Source organism: Strongylocentrotus purpuratus, unplaced genomic scaffold (assembly GCF_000002235.5).
Source record: "Strongylocentrotus purpuratus isolate Spur 01 unplaced genomic scaffold, Spur_5.0 spur5_contig_861, whole genome shotgun sequence".
In the NCBI taxonomy this organism is placed as follows: domain Eukaryota; kingdom Metazoa; phylum Echinodermata; class Echinoidea; order Camarodonta; family Strongylocentrotidae; genus Strongylocentrotus; species Strongylocentrotus purpuratus.
The window spans coordinates 4,035,369-4,042,706 of record NW_022145570.1 but is presented as its reverse complement, the minus strand read 5'-3'; positions in this window follow the sequence as shown (position 1 = coordinate 4,042,706).

Here is a 7,338-nt window from a genome sequence, read left to right as displayed (position 1 = left end):
TTATTTCCTTTCCTCTATTTAACAAACTCTCTCACCCACACAATCCTTCGAGACTCCTTCCGAATTCTCCTCATCTATGAGTAAGATTGTTATTGCAACTAAAACTAAATAATTGGATGTTAATTAAACATTCTAAATCTAAGATCTAAAATCTTGCAGGTCACTGTTTGCTCCCAGTGCTCCCCTTTTAAAATCTTTATTAAGCATCAATCTTTTACCAGCCATGTAAATAACATTTTATAGACAATAAAATGTCTTATTTACTAGCTCGCTTCGCTCTGTCGAAGAATTTAGAATCGGGATGATTTCACGACTGTTTTAGCAGAAGAGTACCCGAATATATATCCATTGAAAATTATCCATTATATCTATTTTTTTTTAAATCCAACGATGAGAGTGTCTTTTTTTCCTTTGGCCAGACTTGCTGTTCCGGAAGTCCTCATATTCGGGGATGGAGGTGCCGGAATGTAAAATGTGTGTATACTTTTAGTCATTTGTATAGCGAGATGTCCAAACTGATTATTTTATATTTCATAATGTGTCGAGTTCGAGTTAGACTCCCGCAGCGGCGCTTATATCCTTTGGCAATACATCAATCTACATTGCCACCCTCGACCCGGGTACCTGGCAGAAAAGATTTCCGACCGACCGACCCATGTTTTGGCACCTAAAGGGGAATACAACATCTTTTTTGTTCACATATTGCTCCGATTGTCTCATTTTCGCTCGCGTGAACATTGCCAGCACAAACCACTGACCTCTACCTCCTGAACGGATCATCGCCCATTCCCATTCACTATACGTTACGTACTAAAAGGCTGTATTGTCTGACCGTTCATGAATATTCATGTTTTTGCTAAACTCGGCAAAATGTTTGCTTTTACTAAATGGAAAAATTACGGTGGGGGGGTTGGATGAAATGGACATAATGAAATAGGCAGAAGTGATCTATGATAATTCATGCGTTTTATGTTTCGTGTGCTCGACCTATAATCTTCAAATCGCTTGGTAAACTGAGTCCAAAGTTAGACTTGTTTCACATGTGTATTATTGGCAATGACGAGCTTGCAACCTATTTTGAAAAATTACGGTGGGTGAACTTTCAAAAGTCAATGAGACATGAGGGCTCAAATGAAAGAGCTAGTGATAACGTACGTCGGGGTGGATGTGCTTTTCGTTTAAACAAAAAATGAATTTTTAACGATTTTTTAAAAAAACGTCCATAGGCTAACATGTTAGGCTGCTGACGCTGACCATGCTCTGACGATAGGGGGCGTCGTGAAATGAGACTAAACGGAGCCATATGAGCCTGATGCCTGGAAGACCGGTAACCCAGACAACGGTGCAGAAAATAAGTGTGTCTTCATTCCGCCAAGACCCTGGAATAGGCACCTGTTCTGACGCAAATGGGATTCTTACGGTTTCCGGGTAAATTTCGTATGCATCAAAAAGTCTGATTAATCTTCCTTCCTTGTCTGACTAGGCAAAAATGTTTCCTCATGTCGACTCATGAGTCATGGCCTCATTCTCTCTCTCTCTCTCTCTCTCTCCCTCTCTCTCTCCCCGTTTCTCTCTCTCTCTCTCTCTCCCTCTGTCCTTCCCACACACACTGATACATCCCACTTTCACTCCTTCACAAACACACATACACACACACACACAAACACATACATATATTCTCCCCTATCCCTCTCCCCTCCTATCTATCTTTAATAGCTTATAGGCTACTAAGTTGTCTTCGAAATCTTTAGTGTTTTTCCAGGCTCGTAATACAATCTTCCATTTTATTATTATCATGAGATATTATAGATAGGTAAAGAATGAACAAAATAAATAGGCTTTTCGATCGCTCTACTCTTTTCCACTGAAATGAGTTGAATAGATATGAACTTCACAATACACACTGATAATTTCGTTTCTAACAAAAAATCCTTAAAGGGGCTAAGGAGATATGAAGAAGAAAAAATACGCTGTTTATTAGAATTCCATTAAAATGTTGTTTTGAAAGTTTAATTAATCATGGGTAACTACTTGATGTCATTTCCAATACATTAAACGAGCATAACTTGATGTACATTCAAATATATCTGTATTCGAAGATAGCCCCAAGTGAGATTTTCTTAAACGCAGTACAAATGGATACCTATGGGATTTTTGCTATGAATTATATTTGCATCAATTCCGATCTAAAATATCTATTTTAAGAGGGATATTTCCTAAAGATTGGGAGTTTGGATATGTTTTGTTTGCAGCTTGTAAATAGCTTATTGTTAGCACATTATTGTCATCGTGACTGTATAGAGATGTCAGTTGGTATATTTGTATTTATGATCGTATTCTTACTAAAAAGTGGCCTTCATTTTTTTGCCTCAATGAATAGATTCATTCAGTTTGGGGCTGTGTTATTGAACTATATTTTGTTTATGTTTTTCATATTTCACGAAATAAACTAGGGAGGTATGAGGAGTTCACAATATTCCATAGTAGAGATTGTAATTTAAAAGAGTTGTCGTTTTAATCTTGTGAATATATTTCAACAAATTACATTTGTAAAGTAAACATGATATTATTAAGGTATAGGTATTATATGTTTCTTAACATGATTTTATTATCATATCTTGTAGTTTTAATCTTTACAAATACCCTCTACATTATATACCTCTTTTTAGAAATCTAGCCATCTGATTGGTCGAAATTGAACTCGTGATTTTAGCCATTCCCGTAAAGAAACGAACGATGCCAGTAACCGTTAATACTTCATGAGTGAGATTCCCTAAAGATTCCGGGTACCGGGAAAATAGTAACGTTTTGATGAGATCCCCATTGGTTTACGTGTTAATACTTACCTTGTGCGAGCGCGGATAGCATACAGTGCTTTTTGTCTGCGATTCCTAAATGATTGTAACTTCAGTCATCTTTCCAGCGAAGATTAACAGACAGTGTCTCAAATTTTCTGTGATGTTTTACCCAATTTTGACTCAAGAAAAGGATAAGGTAAAAAATCTAGGTAGATTCTTGTGTCAATTTGGTATATAAAAGACATTATCGACTGCTTTGATATTCGAGGTCTGACTGACGTCACATTGAGCCTATACAACAGCCAGGCCTCTCATAGCAGTCGTTATATCTATGTTAAGATATATAGGAATAAAAATGACAGAGAGATGAGGTAATTGACATATATTTGGCAAGAGATTGATAGTTTATGTTAGACTCATAGGGAGGGGGTGGGGTAGTTACAGACTTTTATTTGAAATCCAACTTTAAATTTTGTTTGCAGTAAAGAAATAATGATAATAATTGAAGAGAATGGAGAGATTTATGTGGTTCAAAGAGTTTATCGTCATTTATATAAACGAGTAATAGTTCAGGTTAAACCAACAATAGAAGAAAACTTGTACAAACATCAGAAAATAATATTTCGTTAAAAATAGGGACATACACTTGCTCCAAGATCAACAGGAACATCCGGACAAGGAAATACCAATTTCCTTGAGTCATTGATTCATTGTTCCTATAACAAAATAATGTTAAAGGTATTCAGCGCCATTAACCATCCGCTGTAAATGTATATAGAATGCATCAGCACTGTAAGAAAATGTAATACATGTAACTTCAAAAGCTTTCACGGACAACACAAACAACAACAACAACATGATACTTTTATAACTCTTGTGCTTCCTGGGAGAAATATCAATTATTTTAACATATTTGTGGCTTACACCAAGTAAATAAGATCGATTGATCAATCTGTATTGAAAAACAAGTCGGGAGAGCTTGTGTATTTGTTTCTAGTTCATCGTGACAGTACCATGAACCAGTGATGGCTGGTCCAAACAAAATTTCTGACTTGTTTTTCAATACAGATCGATCAATCGATCTTATTTACTGGGTGTAAGCCACAAATATGTTAAATAAACAGGATACTTAAATGTAAAGCTCGAAACTAGCGCAAAGCCTGTAAAAACCAATCTTTTGAAATGTCAATAGCCTCTCGAACCTAGTTATGAAATGTTAAAACATGACAATGACACTATTACATGATCATAAACCTATCTTTATATACATTATAAGAGGGTAGTGAAATTGCCCATGAAGCGGTTTTTATTTTAATCTTATTCATGACCTGTTTCTTCATGGTTAGTCTTTTTATGTCTGTATTATGCCTTTAAGCTACGTATCCATCTCTGGTTATTGTGTGAATATGAATTGGTCTCAAGAAAGATTCATTAAAATACAACAGCTTTTAAATTCTTGGAAACGGAGGAACTTGACATTTAAAGGGAAAGTAATTATCTTAAAAAGCCTTGTTATTTCAAAATTGATTTATACAGCTCAAGTTTTATCATGCCCTATGGAAAGGATAAAAGCGTATGAAAAGTTATTTTATAACTTTTTATGGGGTAATAGAGCAAAAGTGAAAAAAGAAAACATGATAAATACTCTTCAAAATGGAGGCATGAATATGGTCGACATGTGTACGCAATTTATGTCTTTACAAATAAAATGGTTGTTTAGCTTCTTAAGTTTTAAAGAAATCCAAGAAAAGAAAGGGAAGTGGATAATTTTTATTGAGTATTGGATTGAAAAACTGGGAGGGATTGATATTATTATGAACTGTAAATGTTTACCAAATTATGTGACTTCTTATAGAGGGAAAATACCTGATTTTTATTGTGACTTACTTTGTACATGGTTTACTGTAAAGCAAGTTAATTATGTAAAAGATATACACCACACCTATGGAAGTGTTACAAAAGAAATGATTTGGTTAAATTGTGATATCAAATTTAAAGGAAAAGCATTGTTGTATAAAAATTGGATAAAATCGGGTATATTATTTTTAGGGGATATAGTGATAGGAAATAGATTTTTGACAGTCAAAGAATTGAAAGATAAACTTATCTATTATGATGGTAGATGGTTGAGTGAATATGCAAAAATAAGAACCGCAATACAACAAAGATGGAGGCGAATCATAAAATATGGCGAACAAGTTTATGATTTCAACGATTACAAACGTAAATCAGTTATATACTCAAATTTGAATTTAAATTGTTTTGAATTTTCAATACACTCTATTACTGTGAAAAAAGTATATACGGAACTCATAAAATTAATCCAAAAACCATCTAGGGCGGTAGACTTCTGGAACAAAACCTTACAAACAAATGTTACTATAAAGTGGGACTCTTTATGGTTATTTAAATTGAAATATGCTCGTGATAATTATTTGATACAATTCAACTTTAAATTTATGTATAATATTTTACCAACACCTGTTAATTTATTCAAATGGAAAATCAAAGAAAACAATTTGTGTTACTACTGTAATAAACCTGGTACTATTATACATGTATTTTTTTAATGCGAAAATATTTACCGATTTTGGAACGTTATCGAAATATTATTATGTAACTCCTTCTGTAAAGATTTTAAATTCTCACCCATTTGTGTTGTATATGGTTTTCATGACGCAAAAGAAAATGTTATAGATATTGACCTAATACTTCATTATGCTTTATTTGCAATCTATAAAGCGAGTGTTGGAAATCAATTTAATAAAAATGTAGTGACGAGAATAATAAGCAAATATTTTTTGTTTATGTTAGAATACAAAATAGAAGTTGAGGAAAACAGAACTAAAACAACGAATTCGAATATTATTAAGTGGAAGGAAACTATAACTAATTTCAAATCTGCTATTAAGTAAATAGAAATATAATTTGATTTGACCTCATTTAGACATGTGATTCAGTGATTTGTTATGAATATTTATGTACTATGATGTTATCCATGATTTTACCTGAATAAAGATTTATTTCAACAACAAAAAAAAAAAAATACAGATTAAAAAAAAAAAAAAAAAAAAAATCTCTGGTTATTGTTCTAAGAAGGTATTTTGGGAAAGAAAGTTTATCAAGGACACTTCATGAATATAAAAACATGTCTATTTAAACCTTTAGTCTCTCTGGGCTTAAATGAATTGTTGTCACACCATTCCAAATGATGATGAATCGTTCTCGGTACCTTGCTCGTCTTGTATTTGTAAGTCTGGTGCTCGTGGTGCATCATGCCTCTTCCCAAGTTAAGTCTTTCATAACTTTATTATACAGCTAGAATACTTGTCAAGTTTATTAGAACAAAGTGCTATTTATTTCATCGTTCATCAATACTTGTTATCTTCAATATCTTTAACCTCGTGGAGGTGTGATGACGTAGTGGTAAAGCAGCGGCCTCGTAAACGGGAGGTTCAAGGTTCGAAGGCAAGTCACAGAGCAAGTTCCCTTTGGTAAAGTATGGAATGCTCATTGGCAAGTCCAGTAGAGGGGCTTTAAGGGAACTTAAAACCGTCGGTTCCGAATGCTTCCTATTTTTTTATTCGCAAGCGAGCCCAGATTCACCGACCTCTGAAACGGAAAAATGCCTAATTTTTGTTTAATACTTTATATTATTTAATGCAAATTTATTTTTAGAATGATATTGGTATTTTGTATGTGCTGTAAAATTTTCTTGCCCTTTGAAGCCAAAATAAGGGAGTTGCGAAGGTGAATTTTGGACGAATTTTTGCTCCTCTCTTCGAACAGGGCCTCGATAGCCGTTACGAATTCAAAAGCTTTTATGGCTTTACGGGGTTTTAATTGCACCCTAGCCCCACGCCTCAAAACTGTTAAAGGTATTTTTAAAGATAAAGGCATTTTTCTGTTTCAATCTTGGCTCGCTTGCGTACGAAAAAAATCAGACGCGTCCCATTTACTTACTTACAATACAATACATGCTTGTTAGCAGTCAGGTTAAAACACACCATCAAACAATCATCGGAATTTATCGGAATATCTTGTAATTTAATGTGGAGTCCCACAAGAATTAATATTCATTCTTCGTCTTTTATTATTGTATATTAATGATATAACCAATGCACCATCCTTTTTATCGTTTACACTTTTTGCTGACGGCACGGACGTTTTCTGCTCTCATGAGAATGTGGATGCCCCTATCCGTAAACTTAATTTAGAATTACCAACTTTCTCTTAATATTATTTAACAAGCTTCATACACTTTAAACCCCAAATTGTCTATATAATATTGTAATTGAAAATAAACCCTTAGAACCTAAGAAATGTACATAAAAATTAGGTATTCTTATTGATGAAAATATTATTTTGAATTAACACATACGACATACAATTACCTGTAATTTTAGGAATTAATGTATACTTTATGAGACAAAATACATTTCATTTTAAAACTTGGTGTGGGCTTCAAGTGCAAAGACAAAAATTAACCCTATTTATTAGTTGCAAAAGAAATGGCGCTTGGAATATCTGCTGGTCCTTA